We start from the raw sequence: 21,659 nt of genomic DNA, 5'->3' as shown, positions 1-21,659 counted from the left end.
AGTTAAGCTTGGCTAGTGACTGTCTGCACCAAGCTGACTCTGCAAAGCTGTTCTTCACCAGAGGACAGCAAGCCAAGAGGCTTGGTCAGCTGGGTTAGCTCAGGGACCAGAAAAAATTGGCTATGCCAGGCAGGAGGGACGCTTCCCCAGCGTGTGGACAGCCTATAACAAAGAGGGGAATCTGTTAGTAGTTGCTACTGCTCTCTCAGTTTAAGAAGCTTGGATGTACTTCATATTGAGATTCTCTTCCATGAAGTTTAGGATATCGCTCCTAGTGGACCTTCTCTATAATTGCTGAGAGTTGTCCGAGTTTGTTGTCTGACAGTCATTTTGCTGACTCTGCTGCTCTTTAACACTTTAAAGAAGTCTTTTGCAGCATTTATCTCATGGCTTGATTTCTTCACTAATTCCATGAATGTTGATTATGCATTGAAATAAATGAAATCCGTGTCAATTTATTTTTTTCTCTTTTTATCATTGTGTTTATTGGCCCGAGCATGAGGCTTTTTTTTTCCATCGAGCCATAATCCCTACAGAAAGCTTTAGTCTCAGTTCTTCATTAATGTGTTGAATCCTCTTAGCTTTCCATAAGCAAAGTTGTATCATATGCATATCACAAGGTCTCTGCTTTTACACTGGACATTTTAATACTTTCATATTGAAAGTTACTACCACTAAGGAAGTACTTACCAAGGAGCTTCAAATGTTTCTGGGACTTTTTTCAGTTTTTAAATTCCATATTTGCACACACTTGAAGTCCCTGTCATATAGTTGTCATTTTGTTACTTGTTAAGTGGGTTATCCTCTCTTTGCTCCTCATTTCTTCCAGTAGTACCACGTACTTTGGCGCTTAGTTAATTTTTGGATTTTGAACCATCTTTATTATCCTCTTTTGTATACTTTTGAATATTGAATAAAGTAGACCAAAGAAAAATGTTTGCATTCAACTTAGGTGTTGGCTAAATATGTTAGGTAGCCAGAATAGGGGCCATAAAGGGGGAGTGTTAGTCTGGGTAGACAAGAGAAACAAATTCATAGAAACTCATGTTTATAAGAAAGAGGTTTATATAGAAGAACAACTGAATATTGCGAAAACGTCCCAGCCCAGTCCAGGTCAAGTCCGTGAGCCCAATATTAGCCCATATGTCTGATACCAATCTGTAAAGGCCTCGTCAGACTCACGAAACATGCAATGACTCCTATTGCAGGACGATCTTGAACCAGCGAGTAGAAAGTTTTTGGATCCAGTAGCATTGTAAACATCTCAGCGCTGGCAGGGTTCTTCTCTATGTAGCTTCTCTGGCTCCAGAGGTCTGTTGCATCAGGGTAGGTCCGTGTGGCTTTCCCAGCTACCAGGACGTAGTGCCATGTGTCTTGCCAGTAGAGCATCTCCAAGGAAGTGAGCTGAGAGAGAGAAGCGTCTCCTGTTTAAGGAGGAAATACTGGAGTTCCCAGAATTCTCAGGCGAAGGCAATGCCCACACAGAGGCCTCACTGGCTATCCTGATTGACCAACTAGACTCCACCACTTCACTCTTAATCCTCTCAAGTCCCAAATTGACATCAGATTACATAAGCACCACAAGGGGGTTGTCTCCGCACTAACTGCATAAGGCTAAAGCAAAAGGATTGGAAGAAATCAGGCATCCGTTAAATTTTAGAACAATCAAACTGAGCATGCTCAGACAAGAGCTCCCTCCGCCCCGAGGGGAGGTCCACCAGGGCACACAGATTAGGCTCAGTTACATTACCTCACACAGGTGGGCCTAAACTCAAGCCAGTGGAACCAACCAATACCTTCAACCATGCTTCCCCCAGCCGTTGTGGAAAGGAGGGAATAAAGACCCTGCCTTGACTTCCTTCCATTCCAGCATTCTCCACAAGTGGGGGGTGGGAGCCCTTTTGGCCCCTGGGATTTCCTGGTTCCACGTGCTGGGTTACGTGTTCCTGTTCTTTCTATGTGTTTTTTCCCCATTCAGCAGTGAACCCATGTGCAGTTCTGCGGATCCTTGTATGCTTTCTTAAAACAATGTGTATTATTTGAGGCTGTAATACCTGAAACTTCCCTTTTCCCCATAAAATCACTTGGATTACAAACCTGCTTCTGCTGTGTGAATTCTTTCAGGTACCTGAATCCAGGAACCTAACACCTTTTTCTCTATATTGCTTCATCTTGCAATCTACTCTCCTTGTATTTCAATCTAAAGGAATGTCTCAACATTCCCTCAGGTTTTATTTGTTTTCTTGAATTTTATCCTCATTTATAAAGGAAAGTTTTGCTGGCTATAGGAATCTTGGATGGCTGTTCATTTCTTTCATTATTTTAAATATGTGACTCTATTACCTCCTGGTTTCCAGGGTTTCTATATATGTAAATTGGTACTTCATTTTATTTGATATTGTCAAGATTTTATCTTTTTTTTAAAGAGTTTGATGATAAGATATTTTGGTGTGGATCTCTCAGGCTTTCTTCTGATTTGGAAATTCTTAAGTGACATTGATATGTACATTCTTGTCCTTTGTCAAGTTTTGGTAATGTTCTGCTGTTGTCTATTAAGTTTTATTTAGTTACCCTTTGCCCTCTTCTGGGACTTCCATAATATTTGCATTGATTTGCTTGATGGTGTTCCTTGGGATCATGTTTCTTTACTTTTGTTCCTCAGACTCAATAAGCTGTTCTGTTCTTCTGCCAACTCAAATATCCTGTTGAGTTATCCAGTAACGTTGTTTCTCTTATTTGTTAGTGCTAGTAATTGGATTGGCTTCTTTAAATGTAGGAAGACATATCAGAGGGCCGTATTTGACTTTCTCTGGCTTCACTGTTTCCATGAGGCAGAGTTCAGACATGCCTCCATCCTTCATCCTTCAATATCTATTCTGACACCACCCACTCCTCCCTCACACACTGCCTTTCTGTCGGGTTCAATTATCGGTCCCAGTTGGCCTCACAGAACTCACAGACAATATTCACAATTTAGTGGGCTTATTAAGGAAGGTAACTAGTTACCACAAGTCAGCATCAGGAAACAGTAAGTGTACCTCTCCTGTCATCCAGCAGTCATGTCAGTCTTTAGTCCTTAGCCTCTCAGTCACATAGTCCCTTTGCCTCTTTGGGCCAGAAAGGCAGCCCACTGCTCTGCGTCAAAGTATCATAGTCTCAGTATTGCTCCTCTGTTTTATGTCATGGACGCCTTGCCTCAGCCTCTGGTCTTGGCCTAGTCCCTCTGTTCTGTCCCATGGTCTCTGTGCTGCAGCCTTTGATGCCTCCATCTCAGTCTCTACCACTTCAGACAAAGATCTCAAGTATGTCCCACTAGGGCCTCTTACACCTTGATGGTCCAGCATTTCTCTGTGTTCCTGCTTCTGAGATGGCTTTTCCACATAACCATCCCTCCAAAATGGGATTTTAACCATAGCCATATAGGCTAGAATTGATAATACAATGCATAAGAGATGATGGCTAGATGGGCCTTATTCATTGACTACATCTCTTCATCTCTTTCTTAGGATCCCTGCTGACATTGTAGGATAGGCATTGATTGGACTGCTAACCATAAGGTTCCAGAACCAAACTCTCTGGTATTGAGTCAATGCTGATTCCTAGGGATCCCCTATGGGTTTCTGAGTAGAAAGCCCAGGCTTTCTCCTACTGGTACTGGTAGTTTTGAACTGTCGACCATGCAGATTGCAACCCAGTGATTAACTGCTGTACCACCAGGGTTCTGAGGATCTTAAGGTTCAAATTTACCAACTGTTGCTCAGGAGAAAGATGAGACTCTTAGTTTCTGTAAGGATTTACAGCCTTGGAAAACCAATATAGGGTCATTGTGAGTTAGAATCAACTAGAGGGCGGTGATAGAATCTCTTTATAGATATTTTAATTTATGTATATATATTGCTAACCCAGTTTTCTTTTGTTCTTTGGGCCTGTTTTTTTCCTAATTGTTTTATTAGGGGCTCATAGAACTCTTATCACAATCCATATATATACACGTACATCAATTGTATAAAGCACATCTGTACATTCTTTGCCCTAATCATTTTTTTACATTTTATTAGGGGCTCATAAATTCTTATCACAATCCACACATATACATACATCAATTGTGTAAAGCACATTCCTACATTCTTTGCCCTAATCATTTTGAAAGCATTTGCTCTCCACTTAAGCCCTTTGCATTAGGTCCTCTTTTTTTCCCCCCTCCCTCCCTTGCCCCCCTCCATCATGAGCCCTTGATAATTTATAGATTGTTATTTTGTCATATCTTTCCCTATCCGGAGTCTCCCTTACCCCCCGCCCCCCCACCCTTCTCTGCCGTCCGTCTCCCAGAGAGGAGGTCACATGTGGATCCTTGTAATCAGTTCCCCCTTTCCAACCCACTCACCCTCCACTCTCCCAGCATTGCCCCTCATACCATTGGTCCTGAAGTTATCATCCACCCTGGATTCCCTGTGCTTCCAGCTCCCATATGCACCAGTGTAGAATTAGGATCATGGTAGTTGGGGGGAGGAAGCATCCAGGATCCGGGGGAAAGCTGTGTTCTTTTTTTTTTTCTTTCTTTTTTTACATTTCATTAGTGGCTCATACAACTCTTATCACAATCAACACATATACATACATCAATTGTATAAAGCACATCCCTACATTCTTTGCCCTAATCACTCTCAAAGCATTTGCTCTTCACTTTACCTTTGCATCAGGTCCTCTTTTTTTTCTCCCCTCCCTCATGTGCCCTTGGTAATTTATACATTGTTATTTTGTCATATCTTTCCCTATCCGGGGTCTCCCTTACCCCCCCCCTCACCCTTCTCTGCCGTCCATCTCCCAGGGAGGAGGTCACATGTGGATCCTTGTAATCAGTTCCCCCTTTCCAACCCACTCACCCTCCACTCTCCCAGCATTGCCCCTCATACCATTGGTTCTGAAGTTATCATCCACCCTGGATTCCCTGTGCCTCCAGCTCCCATATGCACCAGTGTACAACCTCTGCCCTATCCAGTCCTGCAAGGTAGAATTCGGATCATGGTAGTTGGGGGAGGAAGCATCCAGGATCTGGGAGAAAGCTGTGTTCTTCATCGGTACTGCATCGCACCCTGACTGACCCATCTCCTCTCCTAAACCCCTCTATGAGGGGATCTCCAGTGGCCGACAAATGGGCTTTGAGTCTCCACGCTGCACTTACCCCTTCATTCACTATGGTGTGTGTGTGTGTGTGTGTGTGTGTGTGTGTGTGTGTGTGTGTGTGTGTGTGTAAAATTAAAAACTTTTATACAATAGCCTATACTCCAGGATAAAGTGTAGCTATCTGCTTTGTACTCCTCCTGGATCATTGCAGTATCCCCACTTTGGGAAACACTGCTATAGAGGGACAGGAGTATGGAAATGCTTATAGTGCCCTCTCTGCAACAAACTTTGATTCACAGTTTTAAGGTAATAGTGATGTGTGAGCTGAACTATATTAAGCTTACATTTTATAGGTCAAAAATGATTGGATGTTGGCACTTTAATTTCAAGCATCTTAATGTAATCTAACATTCCATCTTCCATAAATTTTGTTTTATTTTTAAAATACTAAATGAAAATTAATTGATTGCTAAGTTACTGTGTAAGCAAAATGAAAGAGCATGAAACTGAATCTTTTAAATGTATTTTTAAGTATTCCTGAGAAACAAGAGATTGGAAGACTTGATTTCCTTTGAAAAACAGTTTGTTCACTCACTCAATGCATGAATATCTCCTTTTATTAAATTGGAACTCTATGATGCTCACTCTCCCGACACAACGGCTGGAGCCAAAGTGGGTGAACAAGTAAATGTGGTGAAGAAAGCTGATGGTGCCCGGCTATCAAAAGAGGTAGTGACTGGGGTCTTAAAGGCTTGAAGATAAACAAGCGGCCATCTAGCTCAGAAGCAACAAAGTCCACATGGAAGAACACACCAGCCTGTGTGATCGAGTGGTCCCGAAGGGATCAGTTACCAGGCATCAAAGAACAAAAAATCATATCATTGACTGCACACCTCCATGATAGGATCGCTGAAGACAAATGGGTGCATAAGCAAATGTGGTGAAGAAAGCTGATGGTGCCTGACTATCAAAAGAGATAGTGTCTGGGGTCTTAAAGACTTGAAGGTGAAAAAGCGGCCATCTAGCTCAGAAGCAAAAAAGCCCACATGGAAGAAGCACACCGGCCAGTGCGATCACGAGGTGCCAAGGGACCAGGTATAAGGCATCATGCAAAAAAAAAAAAAAGATATGTGTGTATGTATGTGTACATGTGTGTATATGTATATATGTATATGTATATATGTATATATATACCATATTAAATGAAGGGGGAAGTGCAGAGTGGAGACCCAAGGCCCAAGTGTCGGCCAATGGAGATCCCCTCATAGAGGGGTTTAGGAGAGGAGATGGGTTAATTAGGGTGCGAGGTAGTACCGATGAAGAACACAACTTTCCTCCAGATCCTGGATGCTTCCTCCCCCCAACTACCATGATACGAATTCTACCTTGCAGGGCTGGATAGGGCAGAGGCTGTACACTGGTACATATGAGGGCTGGAGGTACAGGGAATCCAAGGTGGATGATACCTTCAGGACCAAGGGTGTGAGGGACGATGCTGGGAGAGTGGAGGGTGAGTGGGTTGGAAAGGGGGTACTGATTACAAGGATCCACATGTGACCTCTTCCCTGGGAGAGGGACAGCAGAGAAGGGGGGTAAGGGAGACTCCGGATAGGGCAAGATATGACAAAATAACGATGTATAAATTACCAAGTGCACACGAGGGAGGGGGGAAAGGGGAGGGAGGGGGAAAAAATAAAAAAGAGGACCTGATGCAAGGGGCTTAAGTGGAGAGCAAATGCCTTGAGAATGATTGGGGCAAGGGAATGTATGGATGTGCTTTATACAATTGATGTATGTATATGTATGGATTGTGATAAGAGTTGTATGAGTCCCTAATAAAATGTAAAAAAGGAAAAGAGAAAAATATGATTAGGGCAAAGACTGTACAGATGTGCTTTATACAATTGATGTATGTATATGTATGAACTGTGATAAGAATTGTATGAGCCCCAATAAATTGTTAAAAAGAAAAACAGTTTGTTTTTAGATGTATGTTCTTTTATCCTGATGGATTATGGGAAGGATCTGGTCAATCTAGTTGAGGTAAAATGCTCTTTTCTTTCTTGTTTGCCACTGTTATGTCCCTCATTTTTATTCCTTCTGATTAATATAGTGCATTGTTTGAGAGGAAAACGTCCAACTATGTAGTCTCCTTTTATCTAAATCCCTGGTTTCCTTATTGGTAATACCATCCATGTATACATTTGCAAAGCTTATGTTTCCCTTCCCGGTGACGTAGGAAATTGAGATCTTTAGGTTTAGGACCACAGTAAATATCTGGGAATAGTAAGGGTCCTAAGTACACAGAGGAGGAAACAGACACATAAAATACAGTACTTTTACTGTTCGGGCATTTATATAATCCCACTTCATGTTATGATCACTGCATATTTTAAAAGGTAATTTGGATAAAATATCTGATTTTCTTTTCAGGTACGGTGTCTAAGAGACTATGGAGAATTTGAAGTTGATGATGGTACCTCTGTGATACTAAGAAAAAACAGCCAGGTATTTATTGTCTTAAGAATGTATACTTTGAACTTCAATAAAAGTATTGAATGAAGAAAATGTTTGAATCAATAGTAAAATAATTACCTTGTGATGACAATTTATAGCACAGGCATTATGTTTAATATAGATCACCTTGTTTTGTACTTTTTGTAAATGTTAAGACTTACAGATATTGAATATACAATGGACTGCAAAAAGTGGGAAAATTCCATTCTGTGATTCCATTTATCTACCATGTGTTCTAAGCAATGTACTAGTAAAATTTTTATCTATTAATTACAAACAGATATAATTTTTATGAGTATATTACTTGGGCTTTGTTTGTTGTTTTTTCATTCTCTTTTGTTTTGTTTCTTCTATAGCACCTATATCTTTAGTGACTTCTTTAAGCATTAAAGAGGGCCACATCCTAAGAACGCATAGTTCTTAGATTGGGGCTAGATTTAAATGGGAGCACAAAATCCATTCACATATCTGTGGTTTACATATGTCTCTGGTTCACTTTAGAAACAACATTATCATTTTATGATAACGAAAACTTTTCAAACCATCTTCCTGGGACATAAGGTAACGATAGTGTGATTCATTTAGCTAATGATACAGAATTTAAAACACGGTTGAGAAAAGCATATAGAAGTATAGGCTGGTTTCAGACATCAATTCATGCTCGAATTGTTGACTTATATAGATTAAATTCAAGTTTCTGAACAATTTATTAAAAAATCTTTTCTGGGGGGACTCATACAGCTCTTATTACAATTCATCCATACATACATTGTGTCAAGCACATTTGTACATTTGTTGCCATATAATTTTCAAAACATTTTCTTTCTACTTGAGCCCTTGGTATCAGCTCCTCATTTTCACCCTCCTTCCCCCACCCTCCCTCACGAACCCTTGATTATTTATAAATTATTATTATTTTGGCATATCTCACACTGTCCAACGTCTCCCTTCACCCACTTTTCTGTTGTCTGTCCCCCATGGAGGAGTTTATATGTAGATCTTTATAATCCCTTGCCCCTTTCTACCCTACCTTCCCTCCACCCTCCCGGTATCGCCACTCTCACTACTAGTCCTCAGAGGGTCATCTGTCCTGGATTGCCTCTGTTTCTAGTTCCTGTCTGTACCAGTGTACATCCTCTGGTCTACCCGTATTTGTAAGGTAGAATTGGGATCATGATAGTGGGAGGGAGGAAGCATTAAAGAACTAGAGGAAAGCTGTATGTTTTATCTTTACTATACTATACCCTGACTGGTTTGTCTCCTCCCCAAGGCCCTTCTGTAAGGGTATGTCCAGTTGCCTATAGATGGGTTTTGTGTCCCCATTTCGCACTCCCACTCATCACAGTGAAAGGACTTTTTGTTTTTTGATGCCTGATACCTGATCCCATTGACACCTCGTGATCACACAGGCTGGGCTGGACACTATTTACACAAATAATTAGGGTTGATGTTGGAACAAAACTTTCAACAAAATTCATTCCAAAAGGTAGCAACATGCATACCTGACTAATACATGTCATAACAAAATAAGAAGAGCATTAAAGTAGTAAATATTTGGTATTCCTGGATCACCATTCATTAGGCACCCTGAAGGCCAGAGAGTCAAACCAAAGTCCAATAACTGCCAATTCCATAACTTGGGATAGCAGTCATCATCTTCTCACACTGATGAATTTCAGTCTTAAATCAAAGGGCTCCTGATGAGTTTGAATGAAAGCCCAGTTTACAAACTCCAGTGAATGTAGCTTCCACATGGATTCTTTCTGGTGTGGCCTATGAAAGATATTGTGTGCCTCCAAAGAACAATATTAAGTCCACGAGTCTGTAGCACACACCCTGGATTACCAAGAGCTGGATAGAAAGTAGGTCCAAAAGGTCCAATTAAGTGGGCCTCTACTCAAGTACTCCCTCAACGCAAGAACACTTTGTTCTAGTCACCTGGCATTCTGTGATAACCTTCCCGCCAGAATTGCTGAAGACAAATGGGTGCATAAGCAAATGTAATGAAGAAAGGTGATGGTGTCCAGCAATGCAAAGATATAGCATCTGGGGTCTTACAGGCTTGAAGATGAACAAGTGACTCTCTCTAAGAAGCAACAAAGCCCACATGGAAGAAGCACACCAGCTTGTGTGATAAAGAGGTGTCGAAGGGATCAGGTATCTGGCATCAAAGACCCAGAACAAAAAGCCTTATTGATGTGATTGAGGGGGAGGGTGGACTGGAGACCCCAAACCCATTTGTAGACAGCTGTGAGAGTAGTGGTACCAAGAGGGGGCACTGATCACAATGTAACCCCTCCTTGGGCATGGGCAGTAGAAAAGAGGGTAAAGAGAGACCTCGGACAGTGTAAGACATGAAAAATTAATAACAATTTATGAATTATTAAGAGTTCGTGAAGAAGGGAAGAGGGAAAAATGAGGAGCCCATGCCAAGGGCTCAAGTAGAATGAAATTGTTTTGAAAATGATGATGGCAACAATGAACAAATGTGCTAGACACAATGGATGGATGCATAGATTGTGATAAGAGCTGTATGAGCCCCCAAGAAAATGATTTTGATCAGAATTGTGTTCTATCTATAGATTTATTGCTTTCAGTAATATTCACATTTTGATTTTTCTGTAGTTTCCTTTGTACAGGTCTTTTGTTTCTTTGGTTAAGTTTATTCCCAGGTATTCATCTTTTGTATGGATATTATAAATGATATTGTTTTCTCTTTTTTTATTTTTTTTCTTGATGTTTTTATTTTGGAGCTCTTCAATAGCATATTAAAATTGATTTCTGCTTATTAATCTTGTATGCCATTACTTTAACAGATTCGTTAGTACTTTCCAACAATCTTTCTGTGGAGTCCTTGGGGCTCTCACTATGTAAAATCATACTATCTGCAAATAGTGACAGCTTGACCTATTTTTTGCCCAATTATATTCCTTTTATTTTAAAATTTTTTTGCTGTCTGTCTGGCTAAGATGTTTATTGTAGTACAATGTTGAATAAGAATATTGATGAGGGACACTCTTATCTACTTCCTGTTTTCATTTTTTCTAAATGATCGTGATCAGGTTTTGAGGATTATGCTCATTTCATAGAATGCGTGTGGGAGTTTGCTGTCAGTTTCTATATTTTGGAATAGTCTGCACAGAATTAGTTATGGCTCTTCCCTGAATACTTGCTAGCATTCTCCTGTGAAGGCAACATACATACTTCTTTAGAATCTTTCTTGGTTGGAAGTCTCTTGGTGACCTCTAATTCTTCTTTTGCTCTACATGTATCTTTTTATTTCATTTGGATCTTTTGTGATGGCACCCTTTTCATCTCAAATTCTAGATATTTGCATCTTTCTTTTCCTTTAAGTTTTCTAGCAGTTTGTCGATTTTGTTAATCTTTTCATAACCAACTTTTTGTCTTGTTGATTTCCCCCCCATTTTTCAGTTCATTTATTTCTGCTTCAATTTTTATTAGTTCTTTCCCTTTATTGTTGAAGGACTTATGTGGTTTCCCTCTTTCTACTTCTTGGAAGTGTTTTATTAGTATTGGTTTTGGATTTCTCTCATATTTCGTGTGTGTATTGATTGCTATAAATTGACTTCAGATAACTGCATTTGTTGTATCCGAGTTTTTGGTATGATGTGTTATAGGTTTGCTTGTTTTAAGGAGTTTCTTAATTTCTCGTTTTCGTTTACTCTAGTGTCCAGTCATTTTGAAATGGTATGTTGTTCAGTCTCCATGTGTTTGTCTTTTTGTTCCTTTTCTTTCTGTTGTAGATTTCCAGTTTTATAACATTGTGATCTGAGAAAATGAATTGTTGAATTCAAAATTCCTTTATTTTTTCCTCCTCAGGAAATAACCTTTATTTCTCCCTTGTATTTGAGGGATATTTTTGTTCAGTATAATATTCTTGGCTGGCTTCCTTCCGCCCCACCCCCCCTTCCACCCGTCACAATTGTATATATGTCATTCCATTGTCTTCTTGCCTGCAGGTCTTTTGCTGAGAAGTCTGAATTTATCCTTATCAACTTTCCTTTGTAGATGACTTTTCCTTTTTCTCTAGCTGCCCTCAGATTCTCTCCTTTTCTTTATGTCTTGATGTTTTCTCTTTGGTTGTCCATTCTTCTCAGCTTGTTGAATAGTATGTTGAAATTTTCTTCCATGGTTTCTTGTACTATTCTCTGTAGATTTTTTTTTTGGTGGTGTTCTTTTCCCAGCATTTCTTTTCTTTTTTCTTTTCTTAGATGGGTTCTTATGATAGTGTCCTACAGGATTTATTTGGATGCTTCCGGGTTTTTTTGTTGATTGCTTCTCTTGTCTACTGTCGTGAGGGTAATTGTCTTCAAGCTCATTTATTTTATTATCCTTTTCCATTTTATTCCTCTAGCCTTTTACTATGTTGCCTAATTCAGTTATCTCATTGCTTGTCTTCTAGAATCCTTTGGTTTAAGGATGTTAGTTTCTCAATTTCTTCTGTTTTTCTCATGAACATTCCCCAGATCTCTTGACCTAAGCATCATTCTTCTGAATTCTGTTACTGGTGGTTCACAATCACATCTTCAGACTATTCCATTGGTTTGAGTGCTACTTGGTTGTTCATGTTTGTTTTTCTTGAATTTGGAAGCTTTCTGTGCTTGACTGCTGTTTCTTCAGCATTGTGGTGTGTGAGCTGCTGGTCATACAGAGGTAGAGTTTGTCTAGTGACACAGGTGAGTTCTAATAGGAGCTGGAAAACATACAGTGGTGAAATGAAAAGAAGGGGAAAGGTGCCTAAGTGGGGATAGTGGCTGGGAAAAATAGAATAAAATAAAAGTAATGATAAGAATAAAGTAATGATAGTAATAAGTGACTGTGAATAAGCCAACAGACTTGCAAAAATAATGGGAAAATATTTTCAGAGGGGTAATCACAATAAGGAGCTCTGGTCATATAATGGTTATGTATTGAGTTGTAATCCGAAAGGTCAACATTTTAAAACCACCAGCTGCTCCGCCAAAAAAAGGAGACTTTCTATTCCCATAAACAGTTACAGTCTCAGAAACTCACCGGACAGTTTTACCCTGTCCTATAGGATCACTGTGAGTTGACACTTGCGGGCAGAGAGATAATCTCAATTAATAGGTTTCATGGAAAGATATTTAACGAGAGAACAGCAAGAAAATAGAAAGATAATTGATAGAAGTACAAGGATCAAAAAAAAAGACTTGGGTATGGTTGTGGGTACCAGATTCTGCTATTGTGGCAATGTGAATGAATGTGAGCATATCTGTGCACTTAGGAGGTCCTGGAAAGCCCATGCTAGAGTGGGTATGCTGGGATACACAGACCTGTCTCTTCCTGGGAGGAATGTGGATTCTCAGGAGGGTGGAGTCACTCCAGAAGAGGAAGTAGGAGATCAAAAAAGAGAGAGAGAGAGAGTATTAAAATAGAACAAAAGTACAAAATCCAAAAATATATATAATAAAGCTACCTTGTGGGTGGGGATTCCTGCTCTTTTAGTAGTCTGTGTGTACATGTATGCGGTATCACGGCGCTGGCACACGGGATGGAATGCCTTGTAGAACAAAGCAGGAAAAGAGGAGGAAGATGGGGAAATGGTACAAAGCATACCTTGGGTACTGAGCATGTGTGTACCAAGCTGCCCAAGTGATCTGCTAGCTATCTGTGTCCCTAGAGGCCAGGGAGGTAGAGGGTTGGCTGGCTGACTGTCTTTTCTCAGGGGCCACGAAGAATCACGATGCTTGTAGAAGCAACTCATGTTGCTGCTCATCCGTAAAGGGGAGTCTGTCAGCAGGCCTTGCTGCTTTCCACTTTGAGAAACTTGGGTCAACTTGGCTTTTAAGTTGAATTTCTTGCTACCAGGAAGTGCAGAATCTCTCTCATAGTGGAAACTCTTTGGTAGTTGCTGAGCACATCTTCCCGGGCTTGTTATATGGTGGCCATCTTACCCCATTTTCTGTCTTTTTCTACTTGAGGTATTATAGTAGTATAGATGTATTTTTTTTCTCACAACAACAACCTTACATTATTTATTGTTAAACTTGATTAGGAAGCAAAAAAACAAGGAATAAACCAGATTATTTGCCGATTGAAGTTCAATTCATCAGATGGGGACAAAAATGTTAATTCATGATTTGAGCCTGGGAAAATGCGGCCATGCGTGCCATCCTTCAGGGGGCTCCTTACAGACCCAGCTTGGTTCTTCTCCAATGTCTTCTCTTGGAGTTGTACCTGATTTTATTACCGGTTTTCATTCGAATCCATTGGGAAATGGGCAGATTCTGCTTCTGTTTCTTGGCCAGGAATCTCTTGATCCTGAAAGTCTTATGAGATGACATGGTGAAGTCGGAGCACCACCACACTCGGGGTGGCAGAGAGACGGAGAGGTAGATGTATTTTTTAATATCATTTTACTAGGGGCTCTTACACCTCTTATAGCAATCCATATATCAATTGTATCAAGCACATTTGTACATATGTTGTCACCATTATTTTCAAAACATTTTCTAATTGAGGCCTTGGTATCAGCTCCTGTTTTATTTCCCTCCCTCCCTCCCTCACCCTCATGACTCCTTGTTAAATTATAAATTATTATTATTTTCATATTTTACACTGTCTGCAGTCTCCCTTTACTCTGTTGCTTGTCCCCTGCAGGTGGGGAGTGGCTTATATGTCGATCATTGTGACTGGTTTTCCTTTTCTCCCTTTCCTCTCCCATCTTCCCCTTCCCCTCATGGTATTGCTACTCCCATTACTGTTCCTGAGGGATTTATCTGTCCTGGATTCCGTGTACCAAGAGCTCTGATATGTACTAGGGTACATGTTCCTGTCAAGCCAGATTTGTAAGCTAGAACTGGGGTCAGGATAGTGGGGTGCCAAGGTCAATTAAAGAGCTAGAGTAGTGTGTATTTTGTTGGTGCTAAACTTCACCCTGACTGACTTGACCCTTCTGTGAAGAGATGTCCAATTGTTTACAAATGGGCCCTGGGTCTCCACTCCAAACCCCCCCCCCCAATTCATATCTATATGATGGTTTGTTTTGGGTCATCTGATACCTGATCCTGTTGACACCTTGTGATCACACAGGCTGGGTGCTTCTTTCATGTGGGTTTTATTGCTTCCCTGCTAGATGGCCGCTTGTTTAACTTCAAGCCTTTAAGACCCCAAACACTGTATCTTTTCATAGCTAGGCACCATCAGCTTTCTTCACCGCATTTGCTAATGCACCCATTTGACTTTAGCTATCATGTCAGGAAGGTGAGCATCACAGAATGCCAGGTTATTAGAAGGAAGTGTTCTTGCGTTGCGGGAGGACTTGAATAGAGAACCAATATTCATCTGCAACCTTGATATTAAACATAAATATATGAACATAGACCCATATCCCTATCATTATATAAGTATATTTTTATATATGTGTGTATATTTACACCTCTATAAATGTCTTTTGCCTCCAACAAACGATCCTTGAACTAACTACAAGTTTTCTTTCTTGATGTGTTTTGTTTTGTTCTTTGTCAGTGATTTGTTGTTTTGTTGTCTGGTTGTATACTGTTGCTTTGTTTTCCTCTGTCTTATTTTCGTGCATGTTATTGTCTCCACAGGTCTGTCTAAATAAGACAGGCTGGATGAACTATCTGGAGGAAAAACAATGGACCGACAGTTCCGGGGGGGGCTTGGGATAGGGGAAGTGGGGGGGTAAGGAAGTGGTGTTAACAAACCCAGGGACAAGGGAACAACATGGGACCCAAAATGGTAGTGAGGAGGGAGTGGCAGGCCTGGTAGGGAATGATCAAGGGTAAGGTTACATAAAGAAGAGGTATAGCTGTAACCCAGGTGGGGATGGAGCTTGGTAGTAGGGCAGGAGGAAAGTCAAGGGAGATGGAGGAAAGAGCTAGGAGTCAAAGGGCATTTATAGAGGTCTAGACAAAGACATGTACATGCAAATATATATATGAGGATGGGGAAATAGATCTATGTTTCTGTATTTATAGGTTTAGTTTTAAGGTGGCAGAAGGACCTTGGACCTCTACTCAAGCACTCCCTCAATGCATGAATACTTTCTTTTATTAAGTTGGCACTCTACGATGCTCACCCTCCCTAAACAACTGCTGAAGCCAAAGTGCGTGAACAAGTAAATGTAGTGAAGAAAGCTGATGGTGCCCGGCTATCAAACGAGATAGTGTCTGAGGTCTTAAAGGCTTGAAGGTGAACAAGCGGCCATCTAGCTCAGAAGCAATAAAGCCCACATGGAAGAAGCACACCAGCCTGTGCAATCACGAGGTGCCAAAGGCATCATGCAATATATATATATATATATATATATATATATATATATATATATATATATATATATATATATATATATATATATATATATATATATATATATATATATATATATATATATATATATATATATATATATATACCATAGTGAATGAAGGGGGAACTGCAGAGTGGAGACCCAGAGCCCATTTGTCAACCACTGGAGATCCCCTCATAGAGGGGTTTAGGAGAGGAGATGTGTCAGTCAGGGTGCGATGTGGTACCGATGAAGAACACAGCTTTCCCCCAGATCCTGGATACTTCCTTCTCCCAACTACCATGATCCGAATTCTACCTTGCAGGACTCGATAGGGCAGAGGTTGTATGTACACTGGTACATATGGGAGCTGGAGACACAGGGAATCCAGGGTGGATGATACCTTCAGGACCAGGGGTCTGAGGGGTGATACTAGGAGAGTGAGGGTGAGTGGGTTGGAAAGGGGGAACCGATTACAAGGATCCACATGTGACCTCCTCCCTGGGAGATGGACGGCAGAGAAAGGGAGGAAGGGAGCCTCCGGATAGGGCAAGATATGACAAAATAACAATCTATAAATTATCAAAGGCTCATGAGGGAGGGGGCAACCGGGGAGGGAGGGGGAAAAAAAGAGGACCTGATGCAAAGGGCTTAAGTGGAGGGCAAATGCTTTGAAAATGATTAGGGCAAAGAATGTAGGGGTGTGCTTTATACAATTTATGTATGTATTTGTATGGATTGTGATGAGTTGTATGAGCCCCTAATAAAATGTAAAAAAAAATGTCTTTTGCCTCCTTTCCTCCTCTATTTCCCTTTACTTTCCTCCTGTCCCACTATCATGTTTGACCTTCATTTGGTTCTCAGTAATTCCTCTTTCAGCTACATTGCACTTGATCTAACCCCACCAGGCATTCTACACCTTCCTCTCCATCAATTTTAGATCTCTTGTTGTTCCCTGTCCGTGGGTCTGTTGGCTCCCCTCCCCCTTCCCTAGCTCTCCCTTTCTATTATCCCCTGGAACCGTCGGTCCCATTTTCTTCTCAGGATTGTAGGATTTGAATTTTTCTAATATGGTTATAAAGTTCTTTCCTGTTGTTTTGTTTATATAGTGGATAACATTGATTGTTTTTCTAATATGTAACCATCATTGCACCCTTGTTATGAATTCATGTTGGTCATGATGATTTACTTTACTGAGATATTTATTGTTGGCTTTATTAGGTAGGGTTTTGTTGAGATATTTTTACATTTATGTTCATAAGGGATATTGCTGTATTATTTTCTTTCCTGGCTATGTTTCTGTCTGATTTGGGTATAATGATTTTACAAGTTTCATAAAATGAATTTGGGGACTTTCCATTTTTATTATGTCCTACAATGGTTTGAATAAAATTGGTGTCAACTCTTCTTTGAATGTATTGGGAGTTTTTAATTGCATGACTTGTTTCTCTTTTCAATATCTATGTTTACTTTTCCTGCTTCAGTGTGTTCGTGTATGATAGATGGTGGTGTTGTTGCTGTTATTGGAAGGTGCTGTGGAGTTATTCCAACTCAGTGTTCCTATGGACAATAGAGCAAAACCCTGCCCCATACTGTGCAGTCCTCACTATTATTCTTATCTTTGAGCCCAGTGATGCAGCTACTGTGTCAATCCATCTTGTTGAAGGTTTTCCTCGGTTCTAAAACCCGGTACTTTTATCATGCGTGGGACACGTCTCCAAGGTCTGTCTCCCTGGACAAAATGTCCAAAGTACATTAAACCAAGTCTCGTCATTTTCTGCTACAGAGCCTTCTGGATGCACTTTTTCTAAGACAATTTTTGTTTTCAGTTCCTCTTTTTAAGTAACTTATTTTTCCTCAATTGCTGTCAGGATTCCTGTCATTTGTAACTTTCATCATGATATGTCATGATTATTTTATTTCAGTCAGCCCTGCTTTTGGTTTGTTTAGCTTCATGAGTACATTTGTTACCATGTCATGATATATTAAGGAAGTTTCCTTCTCTCTGCTCTTTTGATTGTTTTGTTTGTTTCTTCCTGTTTTTTTGTCCAATCACACATAATGTACTTGATGTTGTCCCACAGAATTCTGTGATTTTCTCTAGATTTTCTTGTCTATTTTAAAAATTATTCCTTTACCAAATTAGGTTGAGAGATTTTCTTTAATCTCACTGATGAACTCTCTCTGATTCAATTCTAGTCCATTTGCTCTTTTTTAAAATTAAAAGATCATACTACTGGGGACTCAGTTAGTTTATTGTGCCAACCTGGCCGATAAACACATGTGGGGTTAATTGAAGGGCAGAGGGATAAATGGCTCAGTGAGCCTCACCTTTCTAGTTCTCGGGTCTCTTGCTTTGTGGTCACACCAGGGTGCAACTGCTTTCGCAGTTCCCTGCTTCAGCTTGCAAGACAGACTTCCTGCAAGACATCCCCAGGGAGAAGCCACATGAACGTACCCTGATGCAGCCCTGGGTGCTGGAGCACCCACGTGGAGACCCCTGCCAGCGCTGAGATGCTTACATATTCATTGACTCAGCTTTCCTCTGCAGTCGACATCATTGTGTCTGTTTTGTGAGATGGAGCAGGACTTTGTGGACTGTTATTGGACTAATGGGTTAATGTTGGACTTGTGGGCTTGGGCAGCACTGGGTTGGGATATTTTCTTGATGCGCACTTAACCTTTACATACAACTCTCTCTTATACACAAGTTGCTGTAGATTTACTTCTCCAAAGTACCTAGACTAATAAAGGGGCTCTTAGAGCTCTTATAACAATCAATACATCAATTGTATCAAGCATATTTGTACATATGTTGCCAAGATTATTTTCTAAACATTTACTTTCTATTTGAGCCCTTACTATTAGACCCCAGGGACTCTCAAGGGGCAGGATTGTACTAGGAGGCCAAGAGGTGCAGTCCTTATGCCCTTGTGATGATACTGGCCTTGCTGTGCCCCAGGGTCAGTTAGCCCCTAGGGCAAGGCAGGGCATGAAGTGAGACCAGTGTTAAGAGCTCCGCTGGTGTAGGCAGTCCCCAAAGGAGAGAGGGCCACCATTGATCCCAAACCCTAGCAAGGTGATCTCCTGGCTGTCTTTTCAGGCAAGTGGGGGAGATATGTCAGTTACGTGGGCGCTGACAGAAAATGAACCAGCCATGTGATGGACATGGGGCTTAGAGGAGCCAGCAGAGAGCAGGCTGCCACGGTCAGGCCTTATCAGGGGTTTAGAGGCCAGGGTCAAAATATCAGTCCCTCTTTTTCCCCTCCCTCCCCACCCCACCTTGACCCCTTGATAAATTATAAATTATTATTATTTTCATATCTTAACCAACCACTCTCTCCCGTCACCCTTGGTTTCTGTTGATCGTCCCCCTGGGGTGGGGGTGTGGTTATGTGTCAATCATTGGAGTCACCTTTCTCCTGCCCTCCTGGTATCACTACTTCCATTGTTATTCCTTGATTCAGTGTGTGTCTCGAGCTCTTATCTGTATCTGTGTACATGTTCTGGTCTAGCCCGCAGTGAAAGGCAGGACTGGAGTCATGGTAGTGGGGGGTGAGGAACCTCAAGGAACCAGAGGAATATTGTATATTTCATTGGTGTTATACTGCATCCTAGTTGACTCATCCCTTGTGACCCTTTTGCAAGGAGATGTTCCATTATCTACAGATGGATTTGGGGGGGGGGGTGTGGGGTGTGTGTGTGTGTGTTTTGGGTCTTCTGATGCCTGTTACCTGATCCCATCTCATGATCACACAGGCTGGTGTGCTTCTTCCATGTGGGTTTGTTTATCAGCTAGACAGCTGCTTGTTTAACCTCAAGCCTTTTAGATCCCAGATGCTATATCTTTTGCTAGAAGAGGTACCATCAGCTTTCTTTTTTTTTTTTTAATATTAGCATGGTGTGTTTTATTTTTGCAGTACTTTCACATATCCTGCTCCAATTAGTGATACTTATTTTCCCCAGAGATAAAGAAAACAAGGGAATGGGTTATTAAGCTAAACTGAAATAAGGTATGAATAGCAAACTAGTAAATGTACAAGTAATTTTCTCACATAACACTTGATCACTAGAGTATGAATAGCAGCTTCTCCAACTCTGACACCAAGCGATTACATTTAATGCGATGGAAAGTTAATGTCCAAGCCTGGGTGAGCAGCATCTGACACTTGTCAGAGCCAGTCTTAGTTTTCTGTTGTTGTTGTGGTCGGGTGCTGTCGAACCAGCTCCACCTCACAGTGACCCTCTAGACAAGAGAGCACACCCCATCCAGTCCTGAACCATCCCCAGTATCGCTCTATTTTTGCATCATTGTTGCAGGCAATCCATCAGCTTTCTTTACCACATTTGCTTGTGCACCCATTTTGTCTTCACCGATCATGCCAGGAGGGTGAGCATCACAACATGCCAGGTTCTTAGAACAAAGTATTCTTGTATTGAAGGCAGGCCCTGAGCAGAGACCTAACGTCCATCTACTACACCAATGTCTTGCCATATATGATGTACATAGACCAATACCTCTATTTTTATGAATTAATGTATTTACATAGGTACACACTTATGCTTATACCTCTATCTATAGCTTTGCTTCCTAGATCTTTCCTGTTTCTTTTTACCTTTCTTCTACCTCACCATCACACTCACCCTTCTTCCACCTTAGTAGTTCTTCTCAGCTAAATTGCTGTTACCCCAACACCACCAGGATCTCTATGTCCTCCTCATTGTTGATTTTAATTCCTTAGTTATTCCCGTCTTTGGCATTGTTTGCTTACCACTCCCTTCCCCTGCCTCCTTCTACTCGCAAAGTCCTTTGCTCTTCTAATGCGTTATCTGTTTCTCTCATCTTAGTATTAATCTTCTGAATTTCTCTTTGCTGTGGTGTACGGTTTCTAGTTTCAATTGATGTGTTATTTTAGTGCTTTCCTGAATTACTCTAGTGTGTGTGTGTGTGTTCAGTTTTTCTTTAGCTTCGCAATCTTTCCTTTCTCCCGGTTCATTGATAGTATAAAAGTATAATTTTTAATAGTTTATCAGGTAATTTCAATGCCTTTTCTTCCTGAAAAAAGGTCTTCTAGCTCTATATTGGTCATGTGCTTCAGCTGTTCTGTCTTGTTTCTTCATATAAACTTAAATTGTCTTTGCCACTGAGATGTTGTAGTATTAGTGTTTTTGTGTTTAATTGATCTTAGTATCTTGAGACTGCAGACACTCCACCTATCTACTGGTTGTTGTAAAGGATAATTTGAGAATGTGTGTAGTACTGTTTGTTGTTATTATAGCACAGTTAGCAATGGTTTGTTTGGTGGTCTCACTTACGTAAAGATGATCAGGTGGTACAGGAGTATGTAGTGTCTGTCACTGTATAGGTATGACTACAGTCATAGAGGTGGCTAGGCCTGCGATTGCTGTCCACTGTCAGGTAGAACAGGAAGGGACAAAAAAAATTGCCAACGAAGAAATAATTTTTGAAAAAGAAACCAGCAAGAGACAGCGGACAAACAAGAGCAAGTGAAAGGAATTTAATAACTAGAAGTGTGTGTGTGTGTGTGTGTGTGTCAAAAACCAAGGTAGAGAAAAATAAAAGAGAAGCTAATCAAAACATAAAAAAGGAAAGGAAGGGAACTGGAAAAGTAAATTAAAATGGAAAGAATAGAAGTAGAAGCAGAAATAAAGAAGAAAGCAGAGTGCAGACGTGATTAAAATAAATAAAAGGAAGTGAAGGAAA

At 40.7% G+C, this 21,659-nt stretch overlaps 1 pseudogene; it reads left to right on the top strand.

Moving 5' to 3' along the window:
* The window catches only part of LOC142436863 (DNA replication complex GINS protein PSF1-like), a 30,089-nt pseudogene extending 22,317 nt beyond the window's left edge, over window positions 1-7,772 (top strand).
* The last annotated feature ends 13,887 nt before the right edge of the window (window positions 7,773-21,659 follow it).

The sequence above is a fragment of the Tenrec ecaudatus genome, unplaced genomic scaffold, assembly GCF_050624435.1.
Source record: "Tenrec ecaudatus isolate mTenEca1 unplaced genomic scaffold, mTenEca1.hap1 Scaffold_719, whole genome shotgun sequence".
Lineage (NCBI taxonomy): Eukaryota > Metazoa > Chordata > Mammalia > Afrosoricida > Tenrecidae > Tenrec > Tenrec ecaudatus.
Note: the sequence above shows the minus strand (reverse complement) of the source record. Positions and strands in the feature narration are given on the sequence as shown.